The following is a 13231-nucleotide window of genomic DNA, read 5'->3' on the forward strand; positions in this document are numbered from 1 at the left end:
AAAGCTGAAGAGTTTGTTTGTTTAAACGCGCTAATCTCAGGAACTACTGGTCCGGTTTGTAAATTTATAACAGTGTTACATTTATCGAGGAAGGCTATAGGCTACTTTTTATCCCGGTACGGGAAGAAGTTCCCACGGGATGCGGGTGAAACCGCTGGCAGAAGCTAGTACACTAGTGCACATCTACAGCCATACTTTAAGAGTTTCTATACTCCTCTTTTGAAGTCACTCATAATATGCCAAAGTCAATATAAAATGTACCTACTTACATTAAAAGTAAAATTCAGCTACCATAGTTTATTAAAACACAAACCAAATCAGTTTTTATCCGATAAATTCACGCCACCGAATATTTTCGCTCGCCAGCATAAAATTATTGACGAGTGTTTTATTTTATGATACAGTGAGCCGTTCGGCAGATTATCGGCTTTGATAGCCGCCGAATAAGCGGCTTTATTTACGTTTTATATGTATGTATATGTACCACGGAGTAAGCAAAGATGAGTGGAGATGCCACCATGCCAGGTAGGTCAGGCGCCTTCTTCTATGTCCAAAACGTACTTTAGACATGTCTAACACGGTTAGTTACGGTTAAACAAACGACGCGTTCGGGTTCTTTGCGACATCTGTCAATGCTTTTTGGTATTACAAAAAATGGCCGAGTGCAAGGAATGCGTATAATGGCGGGAACAGTAACGTTCCTCGTACCCCGCTCAACCGCGTTACTTTCTTAGAAGATTTTCCGTTATGGCACCTCCACTGGTTATTTTGTTCTCCATGATATGTACTCACTATGAGTGCGCGCTCTCAGCTGAAACTACGCGTATTCGGCATAGCGATATACACGGATAAGTCTATAAAGATGAAGAGGTTCATTGACTCGTGAATAAGGTTGTTATATTATCTCATAAGAATACTCAAGAATTTTTTCATATTTGGAAACGAATAGAATATGAAAATAGATATCATTTTATTAAATAAAAATTACAAGAAGGTATCATATGTTACGCATATCAAATACGCAACCTTTTTAAAATTAAATAAGTTGTTCATTTTATGAACTAAACCGTAGGGCAATAGTGTTGTTCCCGTTATTTAGCTACATCAAATATTCAGCCGATGCGTACACTGCGGTTACACATTTTGTGCGTCCCATTATGCCTCGCTAGTGTACGTCTAGCTTTATTTAGCTTCTAACCTTTACTTTGGAAGTCTATTATATTATTCACGAGTTTCCACTGTCTCCATTCTTAAAATAATTAAAGTCTATCTAAGTAGAACGTACTGTCCAACTTGTCTGTTTCTTGAAACAGTTAGACTTAACTCTCCTTGATGGAAAAGACTTATTAATCAATCAATTATTTATTTTATTATTTAGACGTAGTTGTGGAACAGTGGCAAATGGTTTGCCTGTACATTAATTTTGTGAAATTATTTGCCGATTATTTTTTGTATGTATACAACTTGTCACTGTCTTACCAGTTAATCTAAATACTGTGTAAAGATATTTGCTTGTGATTTACGAGGCGCCGGCGGTCTAGACAGTGGTGTGATCACCTTGACTCCCCGTGCCAAATGTTCACCGATAATACCCTCTGACAAAGGACACTTTGACTTAGTCTGCCGACGGTCTAGCTAAGAGCTTTCCCAGAATTTCATGACACAACAACATGGACAAGCCAATTTGCAGAACAGAGTAACGATCCTTTCATAAAACCTTTTTGGCTCGAATTCTCTCAGGCTAAATACATTTGACTGCAAAAATAAATGGCACGAATGCACATTAAAAGAAATCCACAACTCCCATCTCAGGAATGCTCCAAAATTTAAATAAAACTAAGGCAATTTAAGAGCGTTGCCGTCGTTTGGGCGTATCGCGAAGTTTCAGCCGGCATAAGGAAACATTCCCCCTAACATGGCGTATTACTGACAATCTGTATATTTGTCCCCGGGGGCACGTTTCTCGTATATATCAGGTGCGTCTGTGTGGCCGGTCTAGACGCCTCTATGATATTAATAACACTAACTGGTGCCGACTCGGACGGTTGAACCCGCCGACTTGCTCCGACGCCTTCACGGTTTAATAACACTTTATGTTCTATCACTTAGCCATAGATACTTGATACAGATATTTGAGTTCAGTTCCGCACACATTGTTCATTTCAACCAGACACATATTTGTATTTGCTCTCCAGTTTGTAAAGTTACACTGCAAACTATATCCGTGGAAACAGCGACGCTTTGTCATAATAAATCCTAGTCCATACGGCTATTTACTGAACATGAACTAAATCTGCCGGGCGACTGTAATTCTAGCTCGAAATAAACTGTAGTGTACACAGTACAGTGGCTGAGTGCACACCGTCCGGCCGAAGCCTGAATTATTGATTACGGTACTCACGTGGCTAGCCGTCACTCCTAATATTGCGCCAAACTCCGCCCGTGTGCGCCCGGCTTTACATCCTACATGAGTACACATTCCACAGATATTCGCTGCCTAATTTTTAAATTAATAAATACTTTGTGGCGTGTAACCGGCTGTTTTTTAAAAGCTTGACTGGAATACTCTGCAGTTTTAATTGGAATTATTCTCACAAAATTCCATTTGTTTATTAGCTTAACTTTTGTAGGTTTTAGCTGGAATTTTTTGTTTGTGAAAAATGCAATAATGACGACCGATCAAAGCGTTATTCACGCTACGTAGGTTTCAAACGGATTGGTGTATGTATTCGGTTGGAACATTCCGTGTGTTCACCAGTAATTCCCATGGTAACACAAAGTGAAACTATTTGCTTCCACCAAGGCTCAGCTATGACCTTTACGTTTGACGGCAGGTGTTTGTTCAATAAATAATATGAGCATTATCGTAATCGATGCTGAATGCCAGCCATTGAAATGAGCAGTTCCGTGTATATTGTACCGATAGACAATTTCAAGGAATTGCTATCTTCAGTTCCTGTCGTGTTCTTGGTATCATACATAATGACGTCAATTTGAGCTGATCCTTATATAACTCAATTGTCTTGTACTTATACCAGAAGGCAGTTTGCCAGTATTAATATTTGATACCCGATTATGAGCAAGCTCAGTTTCGTAGTACTACGCCGTAGCACTGACGGTTCGTAGACGTTCGTAGACAGTTCGTAGCTCGTAGCGTAGAAACGCGAAGAAATAATTTATACCACGTGTCTGGGTGGACCACCTCAAAGAGGTGACGGGAGGCCAGATACAGAGAGCGGTACATATGGCGCAGAACCGGACCGAGTGGAGAAGATTGACATACAGTCACGATCCTCAGCATTGAGGGAACGACCAGAAAGAAGAAGAAGAAGAAGTCTGTTATATCATTCATCAGATTCATCATTGATCTGATTACTCATTCATTTTACAAGAAATGCGAAGACTCACGAAAATATGTTTCTCAGAATCTGGTTTGAACCGTGAATTTAAGTAAAAAAGTTATTATATTTATGTTGGTGGCGTGACATTTGCTTGAAGGCCTCTCGGCGACTTTGAAGTGTTGTGTAACAAAAAGCGAGCACATTTGGCCTTTCTGCCAACTTGTGGGCCTATTGACGTGAGGGTCGGTTATATAGCTCGTGGGTGTACATGATGACACAACCTTTACGTTGCTCCGGTGTTAGGCTTTAAGATTTTGAAATTTAGTCAAATCTGTAAAAGGTCAACTTATTATAGATTTGAATAGAGATCATACTTCTTGTGAATTCCAACGACTCATTCCATGCACTCGAGATAATCAGGTCCTATGAATATTGCACCACTTATTTTAACCTATGTTAGTTTATATCTAAATATGTAAATAGCGACTTTCTGTTACATATTGTTACTCTTAGAAACTGTATTAGAATATAATAACAGCTTCATTCCATCTTATAACAATATAAAACCAGTGACTTTGAATGTGCAAAACATATTAAAAGCACTGCGAGTGCAGAGGCGACGGCGCGTGACGATATTACATTGTAGGTACACAGTTCTCTAGTCACTAGTGTAATAAAATCTGAAGCTAGATAAATGCTAAATAAAAGCCTTTACTGTACCATAAAATCTTTGGCTATTTTCGACAGAAGTTCGTAGATTTGCTGATTGAAATATGATGTTTAAGTTTATATAGTCATGTTGTGTATGTTAACGGCTTTTATTATTGGTATCATTTTACAGTAAGGACAATAAATCGAACTGTTAAGCAGTATATTTAGAAATAATTTTTGACACGTTTATCAGATTATTTACATTTATTACATACAAGCGGAGAATATTTGAGCCGACCCCAAAAACAGGACAGGAATCTTAGCACAAGGTCCCCCTAAAACAGAACTACAAACTAGACTTTCCTTGAAATCTTAACCTTGAAAGCCTATAACCTCGAATCCCCGTGCCATGGCAACATCGGTCACAATTCATGTGAACTCACAAGGTTGTGTTCTTTACTAGAACTATAATATAGTTCGGCAAGTTTACGAGCTTGCCATAATCGCATAGCGACGCCAATCTCCAGGATATTGACGTCAGGAGTGACGTCAGAAATACGTCACGAGGTGTAGGTGCCACGAAATGTAGGCTCTATTTCAGGGTTTGCCAATGTATGCCTTAATATGATGGAGGAGTTTTCCACTGTTCAGAGTCTAATGTGAAACACTCTAGTTTCATTTTGAGAGCACTAACTGGCGTGCACTGAATCCCAAGAAGGCAAATCTCACTTAAATTGGTTTTGAAATGTAGATAAAGAGACCAAAAAAAATCGCTGTCGTTTATAGGATCTAATATAACTAAGCAAACTTCATGCAATTATTTTTATTGTGCTTTACTGTGAAAGCGTAAGGAGGGTTTACACCAAATGGACAAACAACTAGACCTAAAACAAGGACATTATTTCTTGATTATTTAGTAAACTAGAATATTTAAGAATGCAGAGAAAACTAATAAATAATACATCAGTTTGTTTACATTAATATAATTCGACGTACATACGACTGTCCAAACAAATGAACATTCTCATTATTTAGCATTACGATGACAATTTCTAGAAAAGGTTAATTGTTTGCCAAACACAAAGGCAGATATTTCAATAGAAAACTGATTATTTAGTAATAACACTGCAGCATTCAATTAATATTTAATTGTGCTGTCAGTTCGATAGAAATTGCTCTGTTCAAATAATTGCTTTTCACTAACAATAATTTGCTTTTCACGCTAGTGTCATTATGTCTTAATTTTCTGTTATTATTGCATACAAATAATATTTTAATTTAAACTGTATGTACCCTATAATAAAGAGGCATTTGTTATAAAGCATATTTCTAGACTTCCAAGAATATAGTGCATATTTTAATTAAGATGATAACCAAAAATCCTTTTGAGGCGAGTAGCAAGTAAATTAGTAATATCACAATAGAAGCGACTTGCTGTGAAGTTACTGCTTACATTGATAGGGCATTCACCTCGTCGATCTATTACAATGCAAATGTAACGATGCTATTAGGTGTTTTAGTGGTTTTGTAATTAAACTCTAGTTACAGACAATTGGACCGTTATTGCTTGCATCTAAAACTTGTTGTATGTGAAAAGTAAATATGTCAGAAAATATATCATTGCTTTGTCTAATGAGCTTGAAAAAAATGTTACATCTTCTATTCATTATACAACAAATATGTCTCATATAACGCAGCACTGGCATAAAACGGGTTATACAAAGTGGATAAATGAGTCAAGTTCAAGCTCAAATAAAAACATACAAATCAGCATGCTGATGATGTTTCTAAAAGCACACAAAATGCATTCTTCTTCATATCAGAAACACGTCTAAATATTTATACAAAGTCGTACTTCATAAATAATTGATACATCAACTCGGTACATTAACAAACAATCGGAACATACAATGATAGTTTATTTTTATAAAATCCCTCAGCTGTTATTCTAGAGGGTTGGCGAGGGTAGGGGACGAACTTTAGTTTAGCTTAGCATCATTTTGATTTATTTAATGTGCTTGAAAATCGATTAAAATAATGTAGGCAAATGAGTCAAGTTCAATCACGAACAGAACAGCAATTAGCATGAATGATGTAAAAAAAACAAAAAAAAATGGCAGAAACACGTCTAAATATCTATAACTTCATAAATAATTGATACATTAACAAACAATGAAGGCATACAGTGATAGTTTATTTTTATAAAATCCCTCAGCTGTTATTCCTGAGGGTCGGCGAGGGTGAGGGAGGGTAGGGGACGAAGTTTAGCTTAGTGTTTACCGCGGTTTGGCTTCGGTCTGTAGTTGTTGCGGATTTTTTTGTGTCTGACTGACCAAACTTTTTGGTTTATTGCTTTTAAAGTTTGGGAGTACTTCGAGCGAGTTTGGTAGTATTTTTTTTTAGCCTTTAAAAAAACGGTTTTATGGGTACTAATATTAAACGCGATATATTATTGCTTAAAAGGTACGATACCTTCTTTTATCCAACGGTTCAGCCAAATTGCAACGACCGTGGTCACGAGTGGACTCATATATCGCGTTTGAGTCCCGATTGTGTATAAATCGCGAAAGTTTAGAAACCGTTATTGGTAAGTTTTTAATTAGGTCCAGATAAATCACATGTGTTCTCTGGAATATTATCAAGAGCAAGCCTTTTGCAGACCTGATTACGTTAAACAAAAAAAACTTTTAAAAATGTGCTGCGTAAGGTAAAAGTCGGTCTACGCTGATGCGGCAACTTTTTCCAAAGTTACCTTTCACAGTCATTAATTATTCGCTGACAGACCGTGCTTTGCACTTTGATAATTTATGCTCATTTGTGTGTTTTGTGTGATTGTGGTCATTTAGACTAGTATTTCGTTGGTACTCAGAATTGACTTAAAAAAAAAAAAACAATTTGTTTAAATCAAATATTTAGTATTTTAACCGACTTCAAAAGAATAGGTTCTCATATTATATTTAATGACGTGCTTTTTCAAGACGTCTATCATCTGTCGCTCGACATTACAATTTCTCTTTATGAATACAAAGCAATAAGCAAATTCTCAAAATTGTATTCTTCAAGGCCTACGCCGTAGCAGCGTAGAGGACGTAGACACTGCGTAGCCACTACGTAGCACAGAGTTGTTAACCCTAAACTGAAGTTGTTCATATGTAGATAATAATATGTTCACAATAAAATAAATCGTTTTGCAATATTGAACAGACTTTCTAGTAAATTATAATGTTTTTCCAAGCTGGAAAATGTGTACTCAGTAATGTATTTTTAACGAGTTCAATAACATTTGTGTTTACATTCATTGGATTTAAGTTAACATTTATGATAAAAAAGTTTGATTCTTTGAAGAAAAATAAATTGGGATCATTTGTATGGATAAAAAAGTAAATGAAATAATTTATTGTACTCGATATCCATTTAAAAGAAATCTTTGAATTTAGTATTTAGTGACTTTGAATGTTACTTTTACAAATAAATTTAATCAATGTCACGACTCTTGAAACCTGTCCTGGGATTGTTAAATTAATGAATCTGAGAGCTCAGCATTAAATCTAAATAGAATACATATATTTTAAATAACTTAGCATTCCTAAGGTACGTGTTATTAATGATACTACTATATTAAACCTTTTTTATATAAAAAACCTGTCGCAAAATATAAATGAACCGAAATATCAAATTTTTGAAATGTCATGAATGAACGATGAATTTAGAATTTGGCCTTTTCAAAGGACATTTTTATCTAGACACATGATTTAAAAGCAAAGGTCAATTTGACCCGGCAACTGTATTTTCGGACATAAGTCGGTAACAAGCTCGCCATTTGTCTGCCAGTGTTTTGTGAAAATCTTTTAATAGTAAATTCTAGTTATTTTTGGAGAAGGACAGACTCTTATTGTGAAAATAAAGATTTTATGAATGGGCATAAAAGCTAAAGATCCCCGGTCCTTCTTAAATTTATTTACCGCCAGTAAATTCTAGACTAGAAAACATCAAATGAATCTCAGTTAAAAGACATGTAAATTGCTCACTTTCAACTTAATTACTTTTCCGATGTCTGCCTAATGGACATTTCCATATGTGTCATTTTTACTCCGAACCCCCTTAATTAATGCATAGCGGTGCGCCAGACGGGAATACACACCAATTTGCTATCGCTACCTGCTACGCGTACGTGCTACGCCGCTACGCCGTAGGGGCTACGAGCGCTACGCATTCGTAGCGATGATTTATGACTCTGGCGAGCAATCCTTGGAGGCTGTATATTTTATTGTACACATAATATAAAGGTTTCACAAAGGAAACGTAACGACTTGTATAAAAGAAAAGAAGCTTCCAAGGAATACGATAAAAATGTTTCCTTTCATGAAAATAAGGTTTTGATATTTTTTCTAGTTGTACTGTAATTGATTGTGTTTCGTTCTCCCGCGGTGTCGAGTTACTTAATAAAATTCTTTATTATTTATAGCAAAACATTATTTTAATATAAAATTCTGTTTCCATTACAGATAATTGACGTCGATCAGTGAAGCAATTTCGGTGAGTATCTAATTTTCTTTCAGAAACAGAACATTTCCATTTTATTTCTCTCAATGAGAATTTAAGTATTTCCACAAATACGTAAGAGGTTAAAAAAAGTTTAGAAAGAAACGGTTTTAATAGGATCTTGTTGGAGTTTCGGAAAACAATTTAAGTTTGGGCGTGTCACGTGGAGCGTGGCGGTTTTTGTTCGATCTACCCTCCATGTGCTCCGGGGAGGGTAACGTTATAGCTTCCCAGTAATGGAGGATTATAATGTAGGGCAAGTTTTTGTTGAAATTATTCGTAATTTAGAGTGATGGATGTTGATATTAATTGATGTTTCGTCTAATTTTCTTAACTAGCATTCAATTTTAGATGAATTCATAATTTTATTAATCAGTTTCAGGCAATATTTTTGTACTACATTTAATTAATTTTGATGGTTAAGCCTTGACGTTATATTTCGTCATATTAATCTCTGCTCTCCCATAAACTCGAGATGTCTATAAACGAAATGTCTTTAAATTCATTTAATCACATTTATTATAACCCATAAACTGAATAATAATAAAACTCCCCTAGGCTTTATGAGTCTATGAATAATTCTCTTTATTTTGCACCTTTGATGTCGCCGATCATTACAGCCTTTATAAATAAAACATGCGTCTTCTCTCTCTCTTGTACTTAATTATATCGCCTAGTATTTGTGTTACATTTACACCTTGTAATTAGAGTTTTCTAAGAATAACGTAAAAGAAAATTGACTTAGTACAGATGCCGGAAAATTGATCATCTTACCCTCTCTGTGGGATAACTCACTCTTTGCCCTTTCAAAGTTATTTAAATGTCTAACCACTAATAAAGTTATTTTAGACTTCTAGTCTAAGGTACTCATTGTTGTTTATTATTTCGCCTAAGTTTGAAACCTAAGTAGGTATAGTAAATGTTTCTAGGAATTCATGATCAAATGCCTTCTTGTTCCAAAAGTTAAGGTGAGCTAATATCTTTTGCAATGTTTATCCCTGTATTCTTAATATAAACTTTTGCTTTGCCATAAGTATTTATAAAGGTACGAATAGTTACCCATATGTCGGAGTATCACCGTATCGGAATAAACTTTCCTAATACATATGTAATAAATAAATAATTCCCATAACAGCTGTGACTATCATTAGCACAGTTTTATTCTACCTTAATGGACCATTGCGTGTCTGTTACGTAATATACGGTAATAGTCCTAATGTTAGGTATTTGTATTTGTCTATCTAGATAATTTTGTGTATGGTAATAGAGCGGTAATGATTCAACGATGATAATTTATTTAACTAGTGTTTTATAGGATAATTCAATTCAAATTGGGTAGGTTGTGTAGATAATATTTGCTCTCAATGCTAACCAACCATAATGTAAATGTTTTTTTTTTGTGTCTAGTTTAAGAAAATCATTTGTATAGGTCAACTTTTAACAGGCTTCATTCAATATATAATACTTAAAACGTTCAAACCATTTACTGAACTATTTATCTATTTCTTAAAATTTTAGCCAAAAGATAGCAAAGTAACGAACCAAAAATACTTTCAACTCAAACATTTAATCAATCAAAGTATTATGAAAACACCTCTATAAATTGTCCCTATAAAAATGAATTGCCACATCGTCAATGCAAACTTGATCAATCATGCCCCAACCACAGGGGATTCAAAGCCTTCACTCACCACACAACTATCAACCTTATTTCTAGGAATATAGGGTTTAAATTCAAAAACTATAATAGTTGTTATATGTTCTACCATAGTCAGGGTACCTAAGCCTTTTCTCAATACACAAATATCAATCTTATTCTTATAGGAATAGGGTTTAAATTCAATCAGCTTAGTAGATGTTATATGTCCTAGTGGTGTTAGGGTATCTTTTAAGAAAGGTGTGCATGGAAGGCACAAAAGATAGATGATAGGTTGTTCTATTTAAAGACGCGATGAAACCCAGGAGGGATTTTGTGGGGGGGTAGGACGGGAAATTCTGTGTAACCATTTTTAAATTGAATAGTGTAAATTGTAGAAAGAATTTCTAAAATGTTACACGACACAACACAACCTTACATCTACCCTTACAGGACATGCCTAATGCGGCAGATGGGTTCTTATTAATTTTAATCTTATTAATATTATTCTAGACTTAACTAAAAACACATACATAACAAATCAATACAATACAATACATATATATCATTCGTAGCTTACCACCCTATAAGCGACTACAGTGAAGTGAGATGTTACTAGTATCCGCCAGTGGTTTCACCATCTACCTGATGGAAATATTTCCCGCACCTGGATGAAAAGTATATAGTAAAGTATAATTACTTATAGAGCTACATAAGAGCCGAAGAGTTTCACCAAAAACTTTATCTCTATAATTTCAGCATTAATGTTGAGTACTCAATGTAAATCTCAAACATTAATGTATGTAACAGAAATCCGATCCCACTTAAAATAACCACTGTATTCGTAACAAATAAAATAACAGCGTGACTGCCGTACGGACGGCGGAACAAACAAACAGACAGACAGACAGACACATTTAACAGACGTGTTTGTGTAACGTCGTGCCTATTGACTGGCTGTGGTCGCGTGTTTATTTGTTTTAAAAGTTCATTTAATGTATGGTCCGGTCCATCGGTACAGATTAATTTTTAAACTGTTGGGGAACAGGGAAGGTGGTTCTTGTAGTGCAGTTGTTTCGTCCATTATATTGTTGCAGGATAAAGAATTAGAGATACTAGTGTAACCCCGATTTTAGACTTGCAAGTAACTTCTGTAAGTTTCTCGAAAGCAACTTACAAATGTGAAGTCGGGGAAAGATATAGGATTGGAATGTATGGAATAAGGTTCGTTACTACATAACAGCTTTTGACCTATTACGACACAACACACAGGCTTTCGATATCTGCTTTACTTCTACTAAATAAAGAAAAACATTGGGAGCAAGCCAAAATGCACAGATTAAAAAAAAAAAACAAAGTACACATAGTAATTCCGAGCACAAAAAAGCGACAATTTCTTCGGTCTCATGTGTGCGCTTTATCAATATATTTGTTCAGCCTTTGTGCCAGAATATTGTTCAGCGTCTCTATTTTCCTTTTTATCAGTATTTCGCGTAGTTGTGCCAATTCTTTTTATTTTATTGTGTTATTTGTGCGGTGAGTGTTCTTCTCGTCGTTGTTAGCACTCTCTTTGATATTAAAATGCTATAACTGTCGTAGAAATGTTTATTTTTCTCAGCACTGTTGAAATTGATTATTTTGGAAAAAGAATAACTGAAAGCTTTTAATTTGTAGTTATTTAAGTCTGTTTTCTAGATTATGTAAAGGTAAAAATCATAAACTTTTTTTATTCTGTGTTCTGTAATAAATAATCTCATTGTCATAATATAAGTAAACTGAAAAAAACAAAGGCATGACATCACTGTATGGCATCAGCTGTGTTCTAGTGCCAAGTATATTAAATATGAAAGCCTATGAATATGAGCCGCTCGTTCATTTTAATGTGACCTATGTTAAATGTGTATTTGCGTGTCAGACAGTTAATATTATATGATCATGTAAAATGTACACGCCTGTCTGTGTTGTCTGAATTTCAGCTCACACATTTATTTAGTTTGTTGAGTTTTGTCCTTATAGCAGGGCGTGCTGAATCTATTGCCTTATTCAAGATTCTAGTGTATCTAGCCACCTCTGTTTTCTCTAGTCATATACCTGTCGATTTGTTTTATTGCACTTATACAGTAAGGTATCAAATCCGAGAAAAAAACACGTATATTGACGTAAACATCTACTAAACCCATTTTCTTTCATGAAAGTCATTCAATTTGTCAAAAAATAAGCCAATATGATGTTCAGAAAAATAATACCTGCCCACACAGTTCATTGTTCAGGTTTAAATTGCAAAGAAATTCAACAAATATAACCTCGATGTCAGATATACAGTTGAGATCTACATCATTATTAACTTGTGATATGAATATTTGCTTTAAGATGTTCGGAATTATTACCTAAGCTGCTCGTGTTACCTCCCACCTGTCATGTCAACTCCTACACATTTATTATATTTCTACAAAATACATTTCTTAACAGAAAATATTTCTTTAAATGATATTCAAGAAATACACCTACACCCTATCTTTGAGTAATAAAAACCTTTTTCAAGATGCTAATTAAGTGCTTTTTGCTCTCTTATTTGCACCCTACGCACCAATTGAAATAGTTTCAGACAAAGAGTATTTTTTGTATCATTTTAAATAATATGACATGTCTCCGTCTTTTTGTTAAGATTCAAAAAGACTTAAATTAAATTCTTGAATGTCATTCTTAATATAATTGCCATTTATATTCATTAGTTTGAACTTTCGTTCACAGTTTGGTTCACTGTCTTTGCACAGGACCAAAGCAGACGGAAAGAAATTATCGGCTCAGTACGAATTAATGATCTAAAGTTTTATAATTATGTCTTATTGCACCATCTGCAAATAGATCGAAATATTATTAATCATGCATCAGTCGCATATTCCTATATAAAACTGCACTAGAGCCTCTAAAAATTCAAACTGCATTAAAAATCCCATTATCTGCGCAGATTTTAAATGTGCAATCCATGTTTTAACTAAATTAATCGGATCCCATTTCCCGCCTATTTCATTCCACATTCGGGATTGCGATTAAATTATGC

The 13231-nt window shown here is 34.8% G+C and overlaps 1 protein-coding gene across 6 annotated transcripts in view; it reads left to right on the forward strand.

The window, feature by feature from the left end:
- The window catches only part of LOC110380242 (stress-activated protein kinase JNK), a 108529-nt gene that overhangs the window by 37642 nt on the left and 57656 nt on the right, over positions 1 to 13231 (forward strand). For 5 of the 6 annotated variants that reach the window (XM_064039162.1, XM_049848544.2, XM_049848557.2 and 2 more), the window contains one exon: positions 8498 to 8528. The exons of the other annotated variant lie outside the window; for it this stretch is intronic. The gene's annotated coding sequence lies outside the window, so the exon portion shown is untranslated. The remainder of the gene's footprint in view (positions 1 to 8497; positions 8529 to 13231) is intronic. 6 annotated transcript variants of the gene reach the window in all.

The sequence above is a fragment of the Helicoverpa armigera genome, chromosome 18 (genome assembly GCF_030705265.1).
Source record: "Helicoverpa armigera isolate CAAS_96S chromosome 18, ASM3070526v1, whole genome shotgun sequence".
In the NCBI taxonomy this organism is placed as follows: Eukaryota; Metazoa; Arthropoda; class Insecta; order Lepidoptera; family Noctuidae; genus Helicoverpa; species Helicoverpa armigera.